The sequence below is a fragment of the Euprymna scolopes genome, chromosome 38 (genome assembly GCF_053919585.1).
Source record: "Euprymna scolopes isolate OS-2025 chromosome 38, ASM5391958v1, whole genome shotgun sequence".
Lineage (NCBI taxonomy): Eukaryota > Metazoa > Mollusca > Cephalopoda > Sepiida > Sepiolidae > Euprymna > Euprymna scolopes.
The window spans coordinates 24,016,377-24,043,171 of NC_136519.1; the positions used below are offsets into that span (position 1 = coordinate 24,016,377).

Consider the following 26,795-nt stretch of genomic DNA (forward strand, 5'->3'; position numbering starts at 1 on the left):
GCAGCCAAGATGCTCGAGAAGATCGAGGAGACACCAAGTTTCCTTAACCTCCTTTGGACCTCAGATGAAGGCTACTTCCATCTTGATGGAAAGGCGGACTCCAAGATAAATGTCTTCTGGTGGTCCTCCAGACCCAATGAAGTAGCCACCAAGCCCCTGCACTCTCCTAAGTGCACGGTGTGGGCTGCAATCTTGGCTAGAGGCATCATCGGACCAATCTTTATCAAAGAATCTGGCGCAGCAATGACAGTCACCAAGGAACGGTATGTGGAGGTCCTCAAAATCTTCAAGAGTGAGCTCCAGACCATCTACCCATCGCTCATGAGCAAGTTTTGGTTCTAGCAGGATGGAGCAAGTTCTCACACCTCAAACCAGTCCCGAGATTGGCTGAAAGAGAACTTCGGAAACCGAGTGATCAGTCTCAAGACTGATTTTGAGTGGGCACCTCATAGCCCGGACCTAAGCCCCCCAGATTTTTTTCTTTGGGGCTATCTTAAGGACAGAGTCTATGCAGAGAAACCCAGAACCATCACGGAACTCAAGGAAGCCATCAGGGAGGAGATGAGAGCCATTACCAATTCGGTCTGTAAGAGTGTCATGGACAACTTCGTGCTGCGCCTCAAGAAATGCACGGAGCTAAATGGAAGCCATCTAGAACATATGCTATAGAACGGATAAAAAAAAAAAGGCCAAAGACCTTAGTGTTTTGATGTGATGTTTTGAATATAATAAACTAGTTATGACCAAAGTTTCATTTCATTCAGACAAAACACTAAGTAATGGGGCCTAATTAGAGTTGGGGCCCGTTTTTTGGGGGGGTCACTCTGAATATAACTTGTGTTTCCTCAGCTATAATCGAAACCGAAACCAAAACTTATGAAGAATTCTTGATAAAATTATTTATAAAAAAATAGATTACTGAAGAACTTTAACTTTTGGTAAAATTATTTATTACAAAAAAATGCACTCCATAACAATTAAACGACAGTCACTCGGATGTAAGCTTGACATACAAAATAAATAACACACGCGCTATCCTATTAATATATAGATAATAATAATTATAACGTCTTTATTTAAGAGGTTGATGTAGTTTGCTTGAAGCATTGTGTTTAATTTATATAGCACAAACTTACAGAAGGCTATTAAGGTTCTTAGGGCTGAAAACAAGACGAAAGTAAAATTGTTTAAACTTATTTACTAACATTAAATACTTTTCTTGATTAGGTCTTATAAAAATTTCTAAGTTCAAACTAACTTACTACACTCACGTATAAGTGTTCCTTTTGGAGATTTTGAAAGATTTTCATTGGCTGAAAATACTTTTAAGTTCATATGTTCATGTTAAAATTTGCTTGCTTTGGAGAGCGAAACAAAGAAGGAAAGGGCGAAAGCAATTATCGGCCCATCATCATGAAAATATATATATATTATATCATCATAATATATATAAGTAATTCTGTGCTTCTGTTAACATTAATATTTACTGATATACAAAAGTAAAATTTTATTATTTTATAAAAAGATCGTACATTAAACATTCACAACAAACACTTGTCTAGCTACAACCACTGTCAACAATTTCCCCCGCTCTATGTCCTTGCCTAAATCTAAATGCAAATTCTATGAATGAAGCTTCTTTCGTAGAACTGCCCGCTTATGGAACTCTGCTTTCCAGATAACTACAACATGGTCGTTTTCAAGTCCAATGTAAACAATTTCTACAACTATCAATCATCATGCTATTGTATCACTGACTACCTTACACTCATTAATCTTTATCCTCGAGTGGTTTTCAGGCCTTGATAAATGGTGATTCCCTTGTACAAACAAAAAAAAAAGCATATTTCACGGTTTTATAAAATCCTCTCTCTCATTGATATGAATTTTGTAAGATTCCGTACATTTGAAGTCAACTTTAATCCCTTATCCATCCTGCAAAACATTTACAGCAAGAACCCGCCAGGCGACAACCACAAATTTCAAGCAGAACTTTCATGAAAAGGTTCTCTCCTTGAGCGTTCATTTGTGGAGCAAAACACGGCAAACCTACTTCCCAGCCGACTACAACATAGGCGTCTTCAAGTCTAACATAAACAAATGATTCTTCTCAAGAAATCTTTTACTAAATCCACCAGCTGTTTTCAACTTTCAAATGGTGGCACTCATTGGGCAACTGATATCTTTAATTCTTAGTCTCTAGTGATCCCCAAGCCTTGATAAGAGATGACCGTTTAGTAAATCAAGAAAGGAAAAAACATCAAATCTGAGTTACATAATTCCACCAAAATTAAAAACATTTGTGAATCAAAATAAATCAAATCTGAGTTACATAATTCTACTAAAATTAAAAACATTTGTGAATCAAAATAAATCAAATCTGAGTTACATAATTCCACTAAAATTAAAAACATTTGTGAATCAAAATAAATCAAATCTGAGTTACATAATTCCACCAAAATTAAAAACATTTGTGAATCAAAATAAATCAAATCTGAGTTACATAATTCCACCAAAATTAAAAACATTTGTAAATCAAAATAAATCAAATCTGAGTTACATAATTCCACTAAAATTAAAAACATTTGTGAATCAAAATAAATCAAATCTGAGTTACATAATTCCACTAAAATTAAAAACATTTGTGAATCAAAATAAATCAAATCTGAGTTACATAATTCCACTAAAATTAAAAACATTTGTGAATCAAAATAAATCAAATCTGAGTTACATAATTCCACTAAAATTAAAAACATTTGTGAATCAAAATAAATCAAATCTGAGTTACATAATTCCACTAAAATTAAAAACATTTGTGAATCAAAATAAATCAAATCTGAGTTACATAATTCCACTAAAATTAAAAACATTTGTGAATCAAAATAAATCAAATCTGAGTTACATAATTCCACTAAAATTAAAAACATTTGTGAATCAAAATAAATCAAATCTGAGTTACATAATTCCACCAAAATTAAAAACATTTGTGAATCAAAATAAATCAAATCTGAGTTACATAATTCCACTAAAATTAAAAACATTTGTGAATCAAAATAAATCAAATCTGAGTTACATAATTCCACTAAAATTAAAAACATTTGTGAATCAAAATAAATCAAATCTCAGTTACATAATTCCACCAAAATTAAAAACATTTGTGAATCAAAATAAATCAAATCTGAGTTACATAATTCCACTAAAATTAAAAACATTTGTGAATCAAAATAAATCAAATCTGAGTTACATAATTCCACTAAAATTAAAAACATTTGTGAATCAAAAACATCAAATCTGAGTTACATAATTCCACCAAAATTAAAAACATTTGTGAATCAAAATAAATCAAATCTGAGTTACATAATTCCACTAAAATTAAAAACATTTGTGAATCAAAATAAATCAAATCTGAGTTACATAATTCCACTAAAATTAAAAACATTTGTGAATCAAAAACATCAAATCTGAGTTACATAATTCCACCAAAATTAAAAACATTTGTGAATCAAAATAAATCAAATCTGAGTTACATAATTCCACTAAAATTAAAAACATTTGTGAATCAAAATAAATCAAATCTGAGTTACATAATTCCACTAAAATTAAAAACATTTGTGAATCAAAATAAATCAAATCTGAGTTACATAATTCCACTAAAATTAAAAACATTTGTGAATCAAAATAAATCAAATCTGAGTTACATAATTCCACTAAAATTAAAAACATTTGTGAATCAAAATAAATCAAATCTGAGTTACATAATTCCACTAAAATTAAAAACATTTGTGAATCAAAATAAATCAAATCTGAGTTACATAATTCCACCAAAATTAAAAACATTTGTGAATCAAAATAAATCAAATCTGAGTTACATAATTCCACTAAAATTAAAAACATTTGTGAATCAAAATAAATCAAATCTGAGTTACATAATTCCACCAAAATTAAAAACATTTGTGAATCAAAATAAATCAAATCTGAGTTACATAATTCTACCAAAATTAAAAACATTTGTGAATCAAAATAAATCAAATCTGAGTTACATAATTCCACTAAAATTAAAAACATTTGTGAATCAAAATAAATCAAATCTGAGTTACATAATTCCACTAAAATTAAAAACATTTGTGAATCAAAATAAATCAAATCTGAGTTACATAATTCCACCAAAATTAAAAACATTTGTGAATCAAAATAAATCAAATCTGAGTTACATAATTCCACTAAAATTAAAAACATTTGTGAATCAAAATAAATCAAATCTGAGTTACATAATTCCACCAAAATTAAAAACATTTGTGAATCAAAATAAATCAAATCTGAGTTACATAATTCCACCAAAATTAAAAACATTTGTGAATCAAAATAAATCAAATCTGAGTTACATAATTCCACTAAAATTAAAAACATTTGTGAATCAAAATAAATCAAATCTGAGTTACATAATTCCACCAAAATTAAAAACATTTGTGAATCAAAATAAATCAAATCTCAGTTACATAATTCCACCAAAATTAAAAACATTTGTGAATCAAAATAAATCAAATCTGAGTTACATAATTCCACCAAAATTAAAAACATTTGTGAATCAAAATAAATCAAATCTGAGTTACATAATTCCACCAAAATTAAAAACATTTGTGAATCAAAATAAATCAAATCTCAGTTACATAATTCCACCAAAATTAAAAACATTTGTGAATCAAAATAAATCAAATCTGAGTTGCATAATTCCACCAAAAGTTAAAACATTTGTGAATCAAAATAAATCAAATCTGAGTTACATAATTCCACCAAAATTAAAAACATTTGTGAATCAAAATAAATCAAATCTGAGTTACATAATTCCACCAAAATTAAAAACATTTGTGAATCAAAATAAATCAAATCTGAGTTACATAATTCTACCAAAATTAAAAACATTTGTGAATCAAAATAAATCAAATCTGAGTTACATAATTCCACCAAAATTAAAAACATTTGTGAATCAAAATAAATCAAATCTGAGTTACATAATTCCACCAAAATTAAAAACATTTGTGAATCAAAATAAATCAAATCTGAGTTACATAATTCCACCAAAATTAAAAACATTTGTGAATCAAAATAAATCAAATCTGAGTTACATAATTCCACTAAAATTAAAAACATTTGTGAATCAAAATAAATCAAATCTGAGTTACATAATTCCACCAAAATTAAAAACATTTGTGAATCAAAATAAATCAAATCTGAGTTACATAATTCCACCAAAATTAAAAACATTTCTTAATCAAAATAAATCAAATCTGAGTTGCATAATTCCACCAAAATTAAAAACATTTGTGAATCAAAATAAATCAAATCTGAGTTACATAATTCCACCAAAATTAAAAACATTTGTGAATCAAAATAAATCAAATCTGAGTTACATAATTCCACCAAAATTAAAAACATTTGTGAATCAAAATAAATCAAATCTGAGTTACATAATTCCACCAAAATTAAAAACATTTGTGAATCAAAATAAATCAAATCTGAGTTACATAATTCCACTAAAATTAAAAACATTTGTGAATCAAAATAAATCAAATCTGAGTTACATAATTCCACCAAAATTAAAAACATTTGTGAATCAAAATAAATCAAATCTGAGTTACATAATTCCACCAAAATTAAAAACATTTGTGAATCAAAATAAATCAAATCTCAGTTACATAATTCCACCAAAATTAAAAACATTTGTGAATCAAAATAAATCAAATCTGAGTTACATAATTCCACCAAAATTAAAAACATTTGTGAATCAAAATAAATCAAATCTGAGTTACATAATTCCACCAAAATTAAAAACATTTGTGAATCAAAATAAATCAAATCTGAGTTACATAATTCCACCAAAATTAAAAACATTTGTGAATCAAAATAAATCAAATCTGAGTTACATAATTCCACTAAAATTAAAAACATTTGTGAATCAAAATAAATCAAAAGATAAACCATCCCCTGCATTATACAGCATAATCACGTTGACACACCGGTTCCCGTCAGATCACCAAAGTTAAGCAACGTTGAGCCTGGTCATTGCTAAAATGGGTGACCAACTTGGGAATTCCAGGCGCTGTATGCAAGAGCTGTAAAAAACCTAACATCGTCATCTCGCTTAACGAGGATATACATGCAACTGGGGATTACTTGTCAATTTCATACTCCCATAGAACTTCCTCCTTCAGAGGAAGCCAATTAAACCCAAATAGGGTGTGTGCCGTTTCACACACACACATGCCTTGCAAGAATGATGCACTATATAAACGTTTAAATAATCCTGTGTGGATTATTTGGATGATTTGGATTATTTGGATGATTTGGATTATTTGGATAATTTGGATTATTTGGATGATTTGGATTATTTGGATAATTTGGATTATTTGGATAATTTGGATAATTTGGATTATTTGGATTATTTGAATTATTTGGATGATTCGGATTATTTGGATTATTTGTATGATTTGGATAATTTGGATAATTTGGATTATTCGGATTATTTGGATTATTCGGATTATTTGGATTATTTGGATGATTTGGATTATTTGGATGATTTGGATTATTTGGATTATTTGGATGATTTGGATTATTTGGATTATTCGGATTATTTGGATTATTTGGATGATTTGGATTATTTGGATTATTCGGATTATTTGGATGATTTGGATTATTTGGATTATTCGGATTATTTGGATGATTTGGATTATTCGGATTATTTGGATGATTTGGATTATTTGGATGATTTGGATTATTCGGATTATTTAGATTATTCGGATGATTTTGATTATTTGGATGATTTGGATTATTTGGATAATTCGGATTATTTGGATTATTTGGATGATTTGGATTATTTGGATTATTTGAATTATTTGTATTATTTGGATTATTCGGATTATTTGGATTATTTGGATAATTCGGATTATTTGGATTATTTGAATGATTTGGATAATTTGGATAATTTTAATTATTTGTATTATTTGGATTATTTGGATAATTTGGATTGTTTGGATAATTTGGATTATTTGGATAATTTGGATTATTCGGATTATTTGGATAATTTGGATTACTTGGATGATTTTGATTATTTGGATGATTTGGATAATTTGGATTATTTGGATTATTTGGATTATTCGGATTATTTGGATTATTTGGATTATTTGGATAATTTGAATGATTTGGATTATTTGGATGATTTGGATTTTTTAGATTATTTGGATTATTTGGATGATTTGGATGATTCGGATTATTTGGATTATTTGGATAATTTGGATTATTTGGATTATTTGGATGATTTGGATTATTTGGATAATTCGGATTATTTGGATGATTTGGATAATTTGGATGATTTGGATAATTTGGATAATTTGGATTATTCGGATTATTTTGATTATTCGGATTATTTGGATTATTTGGATTATTTGGATAATTTGAATGATTTGGATTATTTGGATTATTTGGATAATTTGAATTATTTGGATTATTTGGATAATTTTGATTATTCGGATTATTTGGATTATTCGGATTATTTGGATGATTTGGATAATTTGGATTATTTGGATTATTTGGATTATTTGGATGATTTGGATTATTGTGATAATTTGGATTATTTGGATGATTTGGATTATCTGGATGATTTGGATTATTTGGATTATTTGGATTATTCGGATTATTTGGATGATTTGGATTTTTTGGATTATTTTGATGATTTGGATTTTTTGGATTATTTGGATTATTTGGATGATTTGGATGATTCGGATTATTTGGATTATTTGTATGATTTGGATAATTTGGATAATTTGGATTATTCGGATTATTTGGATAATTTGGATTATTCGGATTATTTGGATTATTCGGATTATTTGGATTATTTGGATGATTTGGATGATTTGGATTATTTGGATGATTTGGATTATTTGGATTATTTGGATGATTTGGATTATTTAGATTATTCGGATTATTTGGATTATTCGGATTATTTGGATGATTTGGATAATTTAGATGATTTTGATGATTTGGATTATTTGGATAATTTGGATTATTCGGATTATTTGGATTATTTGGATTATTTGGATGATTTGGATAATTTGGATTATTTGGATAATTTGGATGATTTGGATTATTTGGATGATTTGGATAATTTTGATGATTTGGATAATTTGGATTATTTGGATTATTCGGATTATTTGGATTATTAGGATTATTTGGATGATTTGGATTTTTTGGATTATTTGGATTATTTGGATGATTTGGATTATTCGGATTATTTGGATTATTCGGATAATTTGGATTATTTGGATATTTTGGATTATTTGGATAATTTGGATTATTTGGATTATTTGGATGATTTGGATTATTTGGATGATTTGGATTATTTGGATTATTTGGATAATTCAGATAATTTGGATTATTTGGATGATTTGGATAATTTGGATGATTTGGATAATTTGGATAATTTGGATTATTCAGATTATTTTGATTATTCGGATTATTTGGATTATTTGGATTATTTGGATTATTTGGATAATTTGGATTATTTGGATTATTTTGATTATTTTGATTATTCGGATTATTTGGATTATTTGGATAATTTTGATTATTCGGATAATTTGGATTATTTGGATTATTTGGATTATTAGGATGATTTGGATAATTTGGATTATTTGGATAATTCGGATTATTTGGATTATTTGGATTATTTTGATTATTTGGATAATTTGGATTATTTGGATTATTTGGATTATTTGGATAATTTGGATTATTTGGATAATTCGGATTATTTGGATTATTTGGATTATTTGGATGATTTGGAAAAATGTTCTCATCGATTGTTATTCGCACAACATTTCATCCAATCTAATCTCCAAAAAACCTTCATTTAATCCACGGAGGTAGCTATTGCTCATTACATCAGCCAGGACTGGGTAGAAGTCCTTAGTAATTCATAAATGTATTTTGAGTGCCGCCCACACTGAGAATTTAACCTTCAACCCCCAGAAGAGTGTAACTTTTTACAATCAGATTTTACCAAATCCACTACACTAAGCGTTCTTGAAGATGTGGATTAAATGAAGGGTTTCATTCAGCTTTCCAAAAACACAGCCCTATTCTAAAATCAAGAAGGGTGCCAATAATTGTTAAAATAAAAGTTTATTTATGTCCACCTGTAGTTTTATATGGCCTTGATTGTATCACATGGACTAAACAACTAGCTAATCGCATTGAGGTGTTTCAAAATTATGTAATGCATTTTATTACAGGACATCACCTGATGGGGGGGGGAATATATCCACCCTCTATCAAACTACTTCCCTAACCCCTTCTATTTGATAAAACCAACAGTAAAACCCTTAAACTTTTTGGCCATGTCAAACGATCAACCACTGGTCTGTCAAAGTTATTCTTTGAGGGTATGTTAGAAGTCTAAAGAGGCAGAGGAAAGCCAAGAAGAAGGTGGAGAGAAAATGTTTTTGATTGGACATCTTTCAACAGTTGGGCGTCCATCAACCAACTTGCCCTGGATCGGAAGGAATGGCGAAAAATAAGTCACGTGGGTTCGTAATCCGCACCAAGCAGAAGATGCAGTTTATGATGATCCATTTGAAATCCATCCAGATTCCAGAGTTTGACAAGATACACCTGAAGAAGGTCAGAGGTTACAATGGCCGAAACGTTGCACAAATAACACTCACGATAAGAACAGTAATCGGAAAAATCCAAATAATACAAAATATGACTCACTTTCTATTGCCTGAAAACGATTTCATTGTATTTTTAGTGTCACCCGCACTGAGGATTTCTGTGCAGATTCACGTGTTCAACAAAAAGATTCCAGAGTTCGACAAGACGTACCCTTTTTTCTTTTTTAACTCATGTTCACCCCTTACAAAGCATATCGCCCCTTGGGACGTAAGGGGCTACTATTTGGGGCCATGTCTAATAAAGATTAACAAGATATCTGTTTATGTTACATTTAAACTTCTGCATATCAGTACAGCCAAGGAAGCAGGCAGCAGGAAGGGAATTACAAAGTCTAGCTGTTCGAGGGAAGAAACTATTAGAATAGAAAGCTTTCTGGCATTTAGGGGCATCAACAGTGAAGGGGTGAGATTTTGTTGTTAAGCGGGTCTGTCGGGGATATGTACGTTGAGGGGGTACAAGTGCAACGAGTTCATCAGAACACATTCCATTAAAATATTTGTAAAACAGACACAGAGATGCAACATTGCAGCGATGAGACAGGGGCTGGAGCTTAGTTGATAAAGTGGGACCTATTTGATTGGCAACTTTTTTAGGATCCTATCCAAGAAAGAGAAACTAGTGGTAAATGCACCAACCCAGATGTGACACCAATACTCCATGCATAGGTGAATGGTGGCTTTCTAGGAACCCATTTTCTTTGCAGCAGTCTTTGCAATGTCCTCTATGCATTTATTCCAGTTCATATTGCCTGCAAATGTTGAGCCAAGGAGTTTGAAGGTAAAATTCTCAGGTAGGGTGCTATTTGTCATGGATATAGGTGGTTGAAGAGAAACGTGTAAATAACACTCAAAATGAGAACAGTGTAGTCCAAATAATACAAATTATCAATCCTCATCTAAATAATTCAGAAACAATCCTGTATGCATAAAACACACAAAAAAACAAACAAAAAAAAACAAGAGGCTCTGTCTGTAAGTCTGTCATGTTCAAATTTGAAAGAATATTTGTATCGCAAGATCAAGTCTTGATGGACAATGCTTTTAAGCAGTGAACCAAGTGCAAGAGAGATGCAAACAATTGCTCTTAAACGGAGAGGTTAGAATCTTACAAAAGATCTTTCGGTTGGAATATATAAGGTAGCAGGTGAATGTCTGGCATCCAGAACAAAATGATGAGAAGATTGAAAGAAAAAAAAGAAAAAAGTTCTTTTAAGAAGATGAGTGGTCTCAGCAATGACAACAAGCGCGCGTTCTGAAACACGGAAGTAGACAGTGTGAGTCTCCTGACATCCAGTTGTAATGTTCTGCTCAGGGTCAGCTACTATACAATGCGACACAATGGAATGTGTGAATATCTTCACTGGACGATCTGTAAAATGTTGAATATCAAATGCAACAGCAAGTCCTGGGAACAAAAACCAGCAAAAAACAGTTGGAAATAAGTCATACACCATCCACTATGACTATGCAATTCCTTCAGCTATGTACCTAGAAAACGGAGTTATTAAACCTGACATAGTGATATGAGAAAAAAAGAGAAAGAAGCAACCTTAGTAGAAGTTAATGCCTCCAATCATACTGGGTTAATTAGAGCTGAGAGGGAAAAGATAACAAAATATTAAGGTCTTATATACGATATTAAAAGAAATTGGAATCTTAGGAAGATCGCCATCATTACAGTAATTATAGGAGCGACCGGACTCCGAAAAAAAAAAAAAAAGAATTTCAAACACTAGCTGGCAGATATAAGCGATGAACCAAGTGCAAAAAGATACAGACAATTATACTTAAAGAGGCAGTTAGAATCTTAAAAAGATCTCTCGAGTGGAATGTATGAAATCCTCCTCCTCAGTAGTCCGAGGAGGAGGATTTCATACATTCCACTCGAGAGATCTTTTTAAGATTCTAACTGCCTCTTTAAGTATAATTGTCTGTATCTTTTTGCACTTGGTTCATCGCTTATATCTGCCAGCTAGTGTTTGAAATTCTTTTTTTTTTTTTTTTTTTTTTTTTTTCATCTGGTAAAAAAAGGGAATTGAAAATAAAAAAGGCAGATTTAATGTGGACACATTTTAAGAACGGATCCGTTTTTGTTATTGCTGTTTTTTTAATTAAGTTTTGTACACCAGCCAAGTTTCAAGCACACACGCACAAACACATTCATAAATAAACACACACGTATGCACAAACACAGACATATAGACACAAATACAAAAATATACACATGCATACACAAATACGCATACACATGCACAAGCACATATACACGCACATACACAAATACAAACACACATATATACACAAACACATATACACACGCATACACAAATACAAACACACACATACAAAACATACACGCATACACACACACATACACACAAACGCACATACACACATATACATACACAAACACACACAGACACACACACATGTGCATATACACAAACACACACATACAAACACGTATATACATATACAAACACACATGCATACATCAACTCAGACACACATATACAAACACACGCATACACACCCTCCATTCTTTTTCCGGTTTCTTTAACAGATTCCAACCATGGAGACGAGTGGAGTGATTGGGCCCCGCTTCTGAGGAGGAGCACTCTGACCTGCAAAAAAAAATACCTAGACACGACCCACCAGCATTCCACGGTATGGGAGCTTCAGGCAATTAGCAATAAACCAACTCCTTCTCAAAGAGGGAAGGCAAAGTCTGAGAAGGTGGACCTCCTAGAACTGCACAGAATCCGCATCATACCTCAATCAACAGGGAAAAGGCCATTACAAGAATGGTCGAGACTCTTTTGGCTTTAGGGCAGCTTGTGGCAGCTCCAGAAAGGTATATTATGAAAACGTAGCTATGAACAGACCTGCTGGCATTTCCCAGTAAGGCCACTTCAGGTGATAGGCAATAAAACCAACCTCTTCTTAAAGTGAGATGGTAATGTCTGGGAGGGTGAACCTAGTCTAAAATGTCTTTGTGTTTGCTAATACAATACATGGAAAGCAGCTAGACTACCATTTATGGTGACGATTATTTCGCATAAAAAATATATTCTATGCCTTCTGCAGACAGACATCGAAATTCGCCTGTTTTACTAATGTTTTACTTGGTATTCAACTCAGAGAGAGAGGGGGGGATAAGAAGAAGCTAGCTAGCTAGCTAGCTAGCTAGCTAGATAGATAGATAGATAGATAGATAGATAGAGAAAGAGAGAGAGAGAGAGATGGGGGGGGGGAATCCACGTAGGCGGATTATGTGAGGACAACATAAAACGGAATCTGTCTATGTTTGACCGATTATTGCGGTTCATTCAATCTGATTGGCTTAGAGATTAAATTTAAATAGGGGCAAATACTTCCCACTCACTACAAACGCGTTCCCATTTTCGAATTAAGTATCAAACAGTGGAACGACCTTTCTGTCACAATTTTTCTCTCTTTACAAAGAAGAACATTAGTTTCGTCAGCAGTAGCGACACGTTTTCATTGCAACCCAACAAACTGCTCCACACACCACGCACTTCATTACTTCACAAATCAAGATTAATTTTTTTTTTTTGTTCTTTTCCAATACATGCTAGCATAGAAAAACTAATATGACAACTTCATTATTTATTTTCCTCCCCACGAGGACACCTCACAGCATAATAATCAAGTTGACACACCGGTTCTCGTTAGATTACTAAAGTTAAGCAACGTTAATCCTAGTCAGTACCAGATGGATTACCAATTTGGGAATTCCAGGCGTTGTATGTAGGAGGACGTCGACACCTCCCTGCAAGAATTGCAAAAACCTAACGTCGTCATCTTCCCTAATGCGGATATACATGCAACAGGGGACTGCTTGTGAATTTCATGCTCCCATGGAATTTCCTCCTTTGGAGGAAGCCGGTTAAACCCGTATAGGGTTCGTGCCGTTTCCATTTTTTTCCACGAGGACAAAAGGTCAGTTTTTAATGTGGTGGAAAATCTAGATCCCTAAAAGCGGAGTATTCTGGATTGGGACACAAAAATAAAAATGGCGTCAGATTAGAAACGCGTGTATAAAAATATTGTTGAATATATTAATTTTCCACACGAGGCTAGAGTAAGCATACTGTTAGATTAGTGGAAAATTCCACTCGAAATTAGCCGACTAAAGATAATTACGTCAAAGGATGTTCATATTTTATATACTGTAGCCTAGATCCTGGCTTTGTAATAAGATCAAAGATGGGTGTGTAAAAATAATGTTAAAAACGGTAATTTTTTTACACGAAGCTAGCGTAAGCTTATGATTAAAATAGTGGAAAATTCCATTCAAAATTAACAGACTAGAGATGATTACATCACATGACATTCATATTTCATACACTGTAGCGTGAACTCTAGCTTGGATAGGATATGTGTAACAAGATTAGAGATGGACGTGTAAAAATAATGTTAAAAATGGTAATTTTCCACACGAGACTAGAGTAAGCAAAAGTTTGAAGTTGTGGAAAATTCCATTAGAAGCTAAAAGAATTGAGTTAAGATCACATCATAGGACATGGCGGCATAATATGAAGTACAGTAGAACCCCGAGATACGGCATTAAAAATTAGTAACAAAATACAGCACAGTATATAATGCACATCTATATAACCAAATAACATTATAAATAACACCGCAAGGCGAGGCAAATACCGTAACCAGGGGTCGGAAAACATCGTATTCCACATCGTAACCTGAAAAAACGGCATCATCACGTTTGACACACCGGTTCCCGTCAGATCACACGAATAAGCAACGTTGAGCCTGACTAGTACTAGATGGGTGACCATTTTGGACTTTCAGGTGGTGTATGTGCTCTCTGCTTATCCCGGCATTGTTTCCAGTCGTCCTGGACTTCTCCTTGCCACTGGACTCAAGCAGTGCCGATTCAGGAGAGGTGTGGTTGGAGATTGCGCAACCCTTGCCACACAATTACATGTGCTAGTGTCCCTAAGGGGTATCATTTGTCTTTCGAGACTAAACGGGGGTATTCATTCAACCTGAATAAAAACGTATCTTAGGGTCACCGTATCCCGGGGTTCCACTTACGTGACTGAGAAGCAAAATAACATTTTTTTTAATTTTTTTTTTTTTTGCATGGGGAAAAGTGAATTATGATGTCGAAAGGAAAAAAAAACATAATATTCCGTTTCATTATTCAGTCGATGTGTGTTTAATAAACAGAAAACGAGTGTTGTGTGTAAAAATAAGATTAAAGACGGAAGCTTTCCGCCTAAGGCTAAAGCAAGCATATGGTTAGAATAATGACTGAAAAATCCCATTAGAAGTTAACAGAATAGAGTTATGATTACGTGACGATATATGCCGTCATAAGAGGAAATATGTAGCAGACAAACAGTATCAATTCTGATATTTTCGGGAGAGGGGTACGCGTCAAAGTGAACAGCCGTCTTTTTCAAAGTCAACCATCTCCACGGAAGAGGGAGGAGGAAAAACTTGCAGCCTATTTAGCGGTGCCGGTGCATGATCGTAAAGTGTTGGGAGAAAGCAAACTAAACTCCAGAAGCAAATAATGATTATATATATATATATATATATATATATATATATATATATATATATATATTTTTTTTTTTTTTTTTTTTTTTTTTTTTTTTTTTTTTTTCCTCCCTCTCCACATTAAAAAACGGCTTCATGACTAATTTGCTCTCGTGGGGAAGCAAATAAACGCAGCCCATAATGTCTAATAAAAAGAAAAGGAAAAGAAACTGACAGACGAAATATCCACAGAGCAATTTGCAACATGTAAACAGAACCAGACTCCATGCAGAACACCGATCAGAGATGCTTGTTGCAGTTTGGTATCGAAGTATCATACCAGCTATGCCACAAGTCTAGAAAGATTTCGGGTTTGTATTACTGTACACATAGATTCGAAAAAGTTGTCAAAAAACAAATATATAACAAATAAATGTTATCAAAGGCAAGATAAGTTACTTTTCTACCTAACTGGATATATTTTTTGTGTTTTTATTCAATGTAACATGTTTATTCAGCTCGAAAAACACGCAGTGTTTACCGATGTATTGGAAAATTCAAAATGGCGGCCGAATGTCTCTTTAACACGGTAAGTTTGGGAAAAAGATGTTATAAATAATAAACTAGACGAAATACTATTAAAAAACAACCGAATATATGTCAACTTATGTCACGGTAACATATATTGAGTGAATTTCTAACAGTATTTTGTCTAGTTTATTATTTATAATACCTTTTCCCAAACTTACCCTCTCCGAGAGAGAGAGTCGGCCGCCATTTTGAATTTTCCAATACATCGGTAAACACTGCATGTTTTTCGAGCTGAATAAACATGTTACACTGAATAAAAACACAAAAAATATATCCAGTTAGGTAGAAAAGTAACTTATCTTGCTTTTGATAACATTTATTTGTCATATATTTGTTTTTTGACAATTTTTTCGAATCTATGTGTACAGTAATACAAACCCAAGATTTCTCCTTTACTAACTGAAGACAACACATTAATACTTTGATGCTAAGCGCGAAGGCCGAGAAAATAAAACGTGATTATGTATCGGTTTTACTATTTAGGTACGACAAATTAAGGCATGACAAATGTCGGTGCTTATTCAGATTGGCACTTATGGCTCCAATTAAAAGTAAAAAAAATACAGAAAAGTATGTATGATGTACGTACTCGTTACAAAACGAATATGTCATATTCCAAAAATTACGTAAATCGATCAGGTATTTTATTTAAAATAAAGAAAGTAAAAAATTACGATTTTTAGCTATTTTACTACTAAACTACATTGAAGATAAGACTGATTTTTCACCTCTCAACTTCGATTTGAGTTGTCTCCATTTTTTTATTTCATTGGATTTAATCATGGTTGACGAAAACACTAGGACTCCCTTAGTCATAAAACTTGATTTTCTTGAATAAAAAAAAAAAAAAATACTTGATCAAATTACGTGATTTTTGGAATATTTTATCTTCGTTCCGTGACTGGTATATGCATCATACAGACTGTTCTCTATTTTCTTTACTTTTAACTGCCATCATAAGTGTCAATCTGAATAAGTACCGAAATATTTCCTAAAGCACGACAAATGGCTTATGCCATTTTATGCCGTTTGTTTGTTTTTGTTTATTTTTCTAGCTAAACATCTCTGTAAAAATTAGACATTTTTTTTTCAAACTTAGGTGAAGCAATGCTTCACTGAAGCATTTAAAAAATAAAACGCGAGCTAAATATAAAAAGGAAAAAATATATACCCTTAAAATAAAAGAAAAATGTTTACTTTTTTTAAGCAGAAATGTTAGTAAGTATTTTATATTTGTTTGTTTGTTTGTTTTTTAGTAAATGTTTGCCAAAACATTGTCAATGAATAGTAAATATATCAACAAATTATTTTATAAAAAGTCTAGAAAAAAAATGTCTATTTTTTACAAAGATTTTTTTAAGCGAAACAGCATGCCAGTTCGTCTAAATTAAAATCGGTTGCTTGTTCTTGACATAAGAATCCCAAGTTCCTCAGATGACGTATTTAAATATCATACGGGTAGAAAATCAGCAGGAGTCGTTTGTCGTGCCTTCTTTTCATGTCATAATTTGTCGTATTGTTATTTTCATAGCAAGTGCTCGTCTGAGCTCCAATCTATGCCCCCCTTGCCAAACTTTCACAAAAAAAACACTAGACTAGCTACAACCACTATCAACAAATTATCCACTTTCTACATGTGCCTAAATCTAAACATATATTCTACGAACATAACTTCTTTCCTGGAACTGCTTGCCTGTGAAACATAGTTCCACTGGCCTGCTTCCCGGCCGACTACAGCATGATAGCTTTCAAATCCAATGTAAACAAGTTCTTGTTGAACCGTCCCCTTAAATCCTCAAATTCTACCCAACTTACACTATTAACGATTACTGCACTACCACCTTACATTCATTAAGCCTTATCCTCGAGTGGCCTTCGGACCTTGATAAATGGTAAATCCCTTGTAAATAAATAAATAAATAAACACCGAGAGTTTCCAGCCTTATTACGAGAGGCAAATCTTATTTGTTAAAAATTACTGTCCTATTTTCACCTTCCTCTTTCAAAAAGCCTGACATTATCCCAGTACGAATAGCTAAAGGCTAAAAAAAAAAGAAATGGCTGCGCATGATTCAACAGTAATTTCGTGGCAGACAATTTTTCAAATTAGTCAGACTCACTTTACACACACACACACACACACACACACACACACACACACACACACACACACACAAAGTTCCCATCTATTTATTTTTTTTTTACATGTGTCCTGTCATCTTACTCACTGCCAAGTACAATTCTCTACCTGCATAAGAGCCAAGTACGTCCTAGGATGGAGTACTGTTGCAACATCTGGGCAGGATCTGCTCAGACCAACCTACCCTGCCTTGACAAAGTTCAAAACCGACTTCGTAATCTAGTAGGCGATATCCTTTCCTCTTCTCTTTCCCACAGAGGAGACGCTGCAAGTCCGTTTCTGCTTTATCGTTATTTTCATGGCAAGTGTTCGACAGAGCTCCTCAATCTATAGTCCCCCTCGACAATTTTTCACAAAAAACACTCGACTAGCTACAACCACTATCAACAATTATTGTTGCTGTTGTTGTTGTTGTTGTTGTTGTTGTTGTTATAATTATTATTAATTATTATTATTACTATTAGTAGTTGTTATTGTTGTTGTTATTAGTGGTGGTGGTAGTGGTGGTGATTCCATAAAACAAAGAGACTAAGGAATAACACTTCCTGGTCAATTGATTTGTTCTGTACTGGAATGGTCGTAATGTTTTAGGGATCGATCTGCCTAGCTGACTCATAGTTAACCAAGCCAAAATCTTATAGAATCAAACCATGGATACGGTAGTCATCGTTATGATCTTCCCTGGCAGGTTGTTCCACAGAACAGTAGCAAAGTCAATAACTCCTCCCCACACACATTCTTTGAATATAACTTTATTAACAAAAAGTAAATACTTAAAACTGCTCAGTCAATATTAGTAATTAAAAATAAAAATTTCATTTCTGATCGATTTAAAAAAAGACTTGAATTGAAACTTGGTGGTCAAGTCAAGCATAGACTAAAGTTTATTTTTTTACCAAATATGGTTGAACTGCAGAAAATATTCTGAATCTTATTAATGATTTGATGGATGGGTTTGCTTTTTGTTTGTTTTTTTGTTTTTGTTTTTTTTTGTATGTGCATATGGAAGAGAGGGGTGTCGGGGGGCAACGTATATTTCAAACTTTAGCAGGACAAACAAATGGATGAACGTATCAACGGAGCCTTTTTATAGAGATTCGTAGATGTGTACAGTTGAATTAACTTGAAATAAGCCAATCTGATCACACCATTATTTATAAGACATTGTTTATTTGTTTTATTATTCTTTGGTTTTGTATTTTTTTATCGAAATAACGTTTCCAACTATGAGAGAGAAAAAAAAACAAAAACAAAAAAAAACAAAAAAACGGGAGATCACCAAAGCGTGTAAACCGAAGTGGACACGTTTGTTACAATTGCATTAGAATTCGTGAAAAAAAAAAACAGTAAATCAATAGAAAGAAGAAAAATATGGATTCTGACCGAGAAAAGAGGTCAAGTGCATGTCATTGTAACATTTTAAATTAATGTTAGTGTGAAAATAATCTTTACCATGAAATGGTCTTTCTTTTTTTCTTTTCTTTTTTTGATTAGGCGAATATCAAATCGCTTGTCAATTATGTTATATATTGGGACCCTAGGCCGGTAGGTAGAGATTATGTTAACTAGTATAAATTTCAGAAGCGTTACATTAAGTATATGTCGGGATAGCATGATTGCAAATGCAGATGAACCAGTGCACCTGGCGTGATTTATGCGAGTGAACAAAGGCTCAGAGATCAGCTCCTTAGACGAAACAGGCTAGATGGGCTGTTGATGATTGCATAAGAAATGATTAAATGTTTGAGGACAGACAATTTTTTCTTTTAAATAATTAGCTTTATTATGAAACTAGCTGGGGTACCCGGTGTTGCCCTGGTGTTTGGAGGTGCGTGCTGAGCAAAAAAAAAAAAAGAAGTGGTAGTGTGTAGGCAGGCTCAAACCCGTATCATGAGGGAGGAAAAGAATGTGTGAAAAAAAAAAAAACGTGACGTCTTTGTCGTTACATCCATCGCCAAACCGAAAGTAGCGAAGGTTCAAATTAAGGCTGGTCAATCGAAAAGAGGAGATGACTTTCGAAAATATCGGTGAAAAAAGCGACCCCCTCCTTGTAAAAAAAGTGCCCAGTTGAGGGTCGAAGGAATTAATGTTTTTAGCCAATTTTTTATATTTGTCGTCCGAAGAGTCAAGCTTCAAAACGATACTGATCTCATTTAAATCCGTCATCTCTGTTGAAAGTTTTAACCAGACGTACATACATACATACATACATTTAAACAGACAGGTGAGATTTATATTATAGATGGTCTATTTTTTTTATTTTTTTTATTTTGATCAGTCGAATGTCAAATCACTTATTTTTCATTATGTTATACTAGCAGAGAGACCCGACATTACCTGGGATCGAATAATGATCAACAAATGTTTTGCACTCCCAGATTTTTATTGTCATCTCGAAATCAGTGAAATCGCCCATTTTTCAATAAAATCGATTGATTGTACGATTCCCTAATTTGAGACCCATCGTGGTGCATCAGGAGGAAGCTCCACATGCCTCTACGCAGCGACTGAGTTTGCAATACATTCTACTCTACATTGCACTGTAGAGAATCGACTTTTGATTTTATAAAAGTATTTTTAATATATAATGGCTTGCATTAAAGTTTAAAATGCAAAAGTCAAGTATCATGGCCCAATTGTGCTCTAAACAAAAGCATTTATTTCGAACGTGCCCCCGTGATATCAAAGCACTCACTGTTGATTTTATATGCCTGACCTTTTTGCCTGTGTGATGATAATGGATTCAATTTAAGTTTAAATTCATGCACCTCTGTCATATCAAAGAACCTAATGCTGATTGTATATACCAGGTCTTTCTGATTATCAAATACACTTGTGATGTTAGGCTGTATAAAATGCTAACTTTAGTCAAAATACCCTGTTTTTTTTTTTCATTGGGTTTTTACAATTATTAATTATCGATGCTTATTGAAGATATTCCGATACAAAATCTATCTAAGAACACTTCCAGATACATAAAGTACATGTGTGAAATTTCATAAAAATCAGCCCAGCTGTTTCAGAGTCCATAGGGAACGAACTCACACGCGCGCGCACACACACACACACACACAAAGTTCCTTTTATATAATAGTAAATATTGAGACCCTACACCAGTAGTATGAATTTCAGACGTGTGACATAAACACGTGTTGGGACAGTTTGGTGGCGAACAGACGTTGTTTATTTGGTTTATTAATAGTAAATAATTAACTTTATTATGAAATACTATGAAATGGTCTTCTTTTTTTCTTTCCTTTTATACAGGGTGACCCCCCCCCCCCAAAAACGTGATATCTCCATTATTTATTCACCAATTGCCCTTATTTTACAGGACATGGCAGAATCAACGACCGTGAGTACACCAAGACCCCAGTGGGAGCTGAGACAAAGAATACACTGTGTTAAATTTCGTTCGGACAAAACACTAAGAAACAGGGACTGATTAGAGCAGGGGCCGTTTGGGGGGGGGGTCACCCTGTATAATAGTAAATACTGAGACCCCATGATTATTTATAAGATAATAATAGATGTGAATCGATGTCGATCCTGAAAGATAGCAAAAGTGGATGTCCAGATTATTGGAGGCTCGTCCCGTGCATGCTGTGGAAGAGGAGTAGTCATTATTTCAATAAATGACAGTAACTATGCTCTAGTGGTTTGGGGTAAACCACTGGGATTGGATCTGTTGTTAGGGTTAGGGTTAGGGTTAGGGGTCGATGCTATAAAAGCATTGGGGGGCATCACTGTTGGACTTACAGGTGTGGCCCTGTCGGTGGGGCATTAGAATACGCCGACTACCTCCCTGCAGAGCGTAAAAGTCCCTCAATTGGGGTCCTGGATATGACCTTAAACTATATCCAGTCGTGAGGCCCCAGCTTGTGGGTTTTGGAGAGTGTGGAGCCACTCTTTAATTTCCATTGCTCCCAGGTCCACTCTGACCCGGAGTGGTAGTACCTGTTAGGGTCCCAACTATGGGTTAAATAGAAACTGACGTGAAAACAACAAATATATTCTATTAAAAAAAATTTTTCTTCAAAATCTTTGGATTCGGCATTAAATAACCCGAAAAGGGCTGATATGCCATAAAACAAAAACAACCAACAACCAACTTACAGGTGCAGTCCGGATCGACGTCGGGAGAGTCTCCACGTGTGCGGCTATCTCCATCAGTGAACTGGATTTTACTGCTATGTTTGACCATCAGAAATGGGCAGATAACCATTCACCTGAAGAACTGCCAGAATATCGAGTGGAACTTCGACCAGATTATGATCAAGAACTTCCGGCATGGATGGACAAGAAAGAACTCGGACCTCCCAAGGGATTAATTCCGTTGATGGTCGTGATACATCAGAATAAGGCAAAGGTGTGGCCAGTGATGGACTCCTGCGAACTTAATAATCATGTAGATGCATTCTTGGCGAATGTAGATATTTGTGCTGCTAAGATGCGCGAGTAGCACTAAAAAGGGCAAACGTGTCACTGCATGATCTCCGGAGAACATATTTCAAAGTACGAGTCCACAAAACACTGTGGCCATACCAGACAGCAGAGGTCAATGGAAATAGATACTGTCTGATATGTTTAGGGTTTGGTTTGAATGTGCTCCCCTCATTACAAAGGCTATCATCAGCAAGGTGGTAGCGCAGGAGGAAGCTGTGGACTGCGCAACGTCAGCTTATATCGACAATATCTTTCTTGATGAAGATGTTGTGCCCGCATCTCAAGTTCAGGAACATTTAGCTCGATTTGAGCTAAAATGCAAGGACCCAGAACAGTTTGGGGGTGGCACACAACTGCTGAGACTGACAGTCTTAAGAGAGAGCATGGTGTCCTGTGCTGGAAACGAAAGAATGCAATCCCAGAAATTCCCATTATCATAATACAATGGACTGTATGTTCCTTGTGTGAGAAACTTGTGGGGCACCTCCCAGTATATGCATCGTTGCATATGGCATGCAGAATAATAAAGAGAAGAGCCTGTTCAATCACAAATGGTTGGAATGACAAGGTGACAGACTCCTTACTCCGGCATATGATGTACGAAACAGTGGATGCAGTAAAGCAGAATTATCCAGATGTGGAGACTGGTGCGTGGACAGCCAGAAATTGAACATATGGGTCGATGCCAGTGCGCTAGTAACCGTAGTGGTATTAGAAATAGATGGAACTGTGGTAGAGGACGCTTGTCAGTTGTAATCTGAGAATGATGCCCAGCATATTAATCTGGTTGAATTGGATGCTGTGTTGAGGGGAATTAACTTGTTGCTCCAGTAGCAGACCAAGGTGTTGCACATAAGGACCGATCTTGCGTGTGTACACAACTGGGTGTCAGACATTCTCAGTGGGAAAGTGCAAGTTCACAACAAGGCTGCCAGACAACTAAATACCCTCAAAGAACTGGTGAAGGAATAGCAGATGTGACATTGGTTGCATCTACTCAGAACATGGCCGACCAATTGACATGCGTACCACAATGATGGTTCAATGCTATGAAGAAAAATGTGGGATCCGAGCCACTGATTGGTGCAATGCATGTGGCTGAGTTGGACGTGGCCCAGATCATGTCCATTCACAGGAACAGTGGACATCCAGGAGTGCAACGCACCATTTATTTCGCCTGAAGAGTTTGCCCTGCGACAACAAAAGAATCATTAGGCTTTGAAATACCTAAATATAAAGAGCATAGTTATCCTAAATCCCTAATTGATGTAATCTCCTTATTGAATCAACGGTTAAATTTTTATATATATATATATATATATATATATATATATATATATATATACATCTTTATATTGTTGTTCTTTTACTCTTTATCTTAAGCTCAATCTCAGTTGTTGAGCTTTGTATTATCCCGAAAAGTCTCCTATTAAAGAATTTCCCTAATTCTTTCTGGCTCCCCCGATATATATATATATATATATATATATATATATATATATATATATATATATATATATATATATTCTAGGTTGATTATGCCATATAATCGTACCGTTACTAACACACACACACACACACATAGAGTCACTTTCCGTATAGACAATCATCTCTGTTCTATTTAATGAATAACTTCATCCTTTTATTATTTTACTAGCGGGGGTGCCCGGCATTGCCTGAGTGTTTGTGGGTGTGGTAATAGGCAGGCAGGCAGGCTCGAACCCGTGATGCGAAGGCAAAAAAAGAAAGTGAAAGAGAATCTGACGTCTTACCGCTACTCCATGACGCGACTGGAAGTCTAAAGCGTTCAAATTTAACGTAGTCAATCAAAAAGAACATATTACTTGAAGAAATGGCGTTGCTTTTAAACCTCCCAGAAAAGCAAATTAGTTTAATGTGAGGGGAAAACCAGCTCCCCCAAAAAGGGGACACTCTGGCAGTATCCAAATAAATAGTAATTGTCTCAGTATGAAGGGCTTCCTCTACATTGACCAAGGACCAATTACAAAACAGATACTACCAAGGCCAGACAGTTGCGTTCCAATAGTTTGGGCGTGAAAGCCGAGGAAGATACATTGTTTCAATTAGTTTCACTTTATTTATACTAAAAAACCAAACAAACATGCGACACAACGAAATAATGCGGATTTTATAAAAGTCGATCAAAATAAATCTAGACACGATGTCTCTTTGCAAATCATAGATATTATTATCTAGGGGGTATATAAACAGTTCTAAGAAATAGAAACTCCCTGGAGAAGCCCAGCGAAAATAGCCTTTCTTGGACATACAAAAATGTGTGCGCCGCATTTGCCTTTTATATATATAGACTAGCGGTGAGGTTTGGAGGTGTGTGTGTTAAAAAAAAAAAAAACGTTGGCCGAGTGTTTGGAGGTGTAAAAGAAAAAAAAGTTTTGGTCGGAAGGTAGGATTGAACCCCGAAGCCTAGACGTGAAGGTGGAAACAAAAAGGGAAAAAAGCCAGCCACCTAATCATCTTGGCCACGAAGGAAAGGAATTGATAAGGGTGTTCAGTTAAGGTTTATAAACTGAAATATACAGGTGCGAGGAAGTGGCGTGATATTTGACCTAGTTTTGCACGGCAAACCAATTACTGTTTTCCCCGTTCCATCATTCACTTTTCGAAGACGCGACGAGCTGGTAAAAGTTGGGCAAATTAAATTCACACATGACCTCCGTTGTTAAGTCATAGATATTATCATTTAGACGTGATATAAAAAGTTTTAAGAATGAGCGACGGACTCGAGAACTAGCTGGAAAAAAGCCTTTTGCAGACATATACAAACAGTGAACATACATACATACACACATTTTCACTTTTATATATATATATATAGATGACCTTGTAAAGTATTTGTCTTGAGACTTTCACCTTTAAATGAATGACGTCATCTCATTGTGACGTTATCCATTGTGTACAGAGACAAACAAACACAAAATATCCTCACGGTTTTAGTAGTAGACAGTAGTGTTGGGACGAGTGATCAAAATCGAAATCGGGAATCAGAAAAATTGATACGTTTTTGGGTATCGGAATTGGTATCGGAATCTGAAAAATTGATACGTTTTTGGGTATCGGAATAGGTATCGGAATCTGAAAAATTGATACTTTTTTGGGTATCGGAATCGGTATCAGAATCTGAAAAATCGATACTTTTTTGGGTATCAGAATCAGTATCAGAATCAGAAAAATTGATACTTTTTTGGGTATCGGAATTAGTATCGGAATCTGAAAAATCGATACTTTTTTGGGTATCGGAATCAGTATCGAAATCAGAAAAATTGATACTTTTTTGGGTATCGGAATTAGTATCGGAATCTGAAAAATCAATACTTTTTTGGGTATCGGAATCGGTATCGGAATCAGAAAAATCGATACCTTTTTGGGTATCTGAATTGGTATCAGAATCTGAAAAATTTGTGTCTATTTTCCAATGCCAAAAACGATTCCATAATTATCTTTAAAAACAAAATCTTTCATTGCTGGTAGTAATAATAAAATAATACGTATTTACTGATTTCGTACTACCAATAAAGCTTAAAGCTATAGATTACCCTCCACAAGTGTATTTTTATGTTTTACATGTGCTTTTTATGGTAATCTGGGAGAAAAAATAGCAACTTTATAGTTAAATATTTAGAGATTTATAAAGAATCGGATTCCAAATCAGTAATTTTTATTGGAAACGGGAATTTAGGGCGGAATCGGTAATTGTATCAGAATTGGTAAAAATATTAGAATCGTCCCATCACTAATAGACAAACCGTCAGTGCCATTGTAAAAAAAAAAAAATTAATAAAGAAAAATTAGAGGAAAGAAAAATATACTGCCACTAGAAATCCTTGAACCAAAATAGCAACAAAAAGCTTTTCATAATATTTACAATGAATAAGTAAACATTTTGGGGGGAATAAAACGTATTGAACACATATGTTAGTTTTCTATTTTAGTTTCAGATGTTTAATAAGAAACAGATATGTCTCTCCAATTTGTACTAAATGTTGTAGTTTGAAATTTGGATAATAATTTACCAGATTCTTTATTTTCTTTCTTTTTTTCTTTTTTTTTTTGAATCATCAAAAATGAAGGTTTGGTTGTTTTGTTTTACGGCGACATATCAACCCCCTTTGAGTTGTTTTGGAAAAAGGTTTTATGCTTCAAATTCTTTATATCTTCAAATATTTATTCACAGTGTTTAGTTTGGTTGTTTTGTAGAGAAAAATTGTTTTTGCCTTTGCAGAACATGATTGAGTTTTGCCAAGGGAAAAGAAAAAAACAATAGCATCAATGTTTAGTGCATTTAAGTCAGGAAGCCGATATCTTCGAACAGCCTCATCTGGTAACACCAG

At 33.8% G+C, this 26,795-nt stretch overlaps 1 protein-coding gene and 1 pseudogene across 3 annotated transcripts in view; one reads left to right on the forward strand and one right to left on the reverse strand.

Annotated features, from left to right (window-relative positions):
* LOC145263095 (dynein light chain Tctex-type protein 2B-like) overlaps positions 1–26,795 on the reverse strand; it is a 254,270-nt gene that overhangs the window by 101,061 nt on the left and 126,414 nt on the right. The window lies entirely within an intron of this gene.
* On the forward strand, positions 5,988–6,106 carry LOC145263534 (5S ribosomal RNA; annotated as a pseudogene).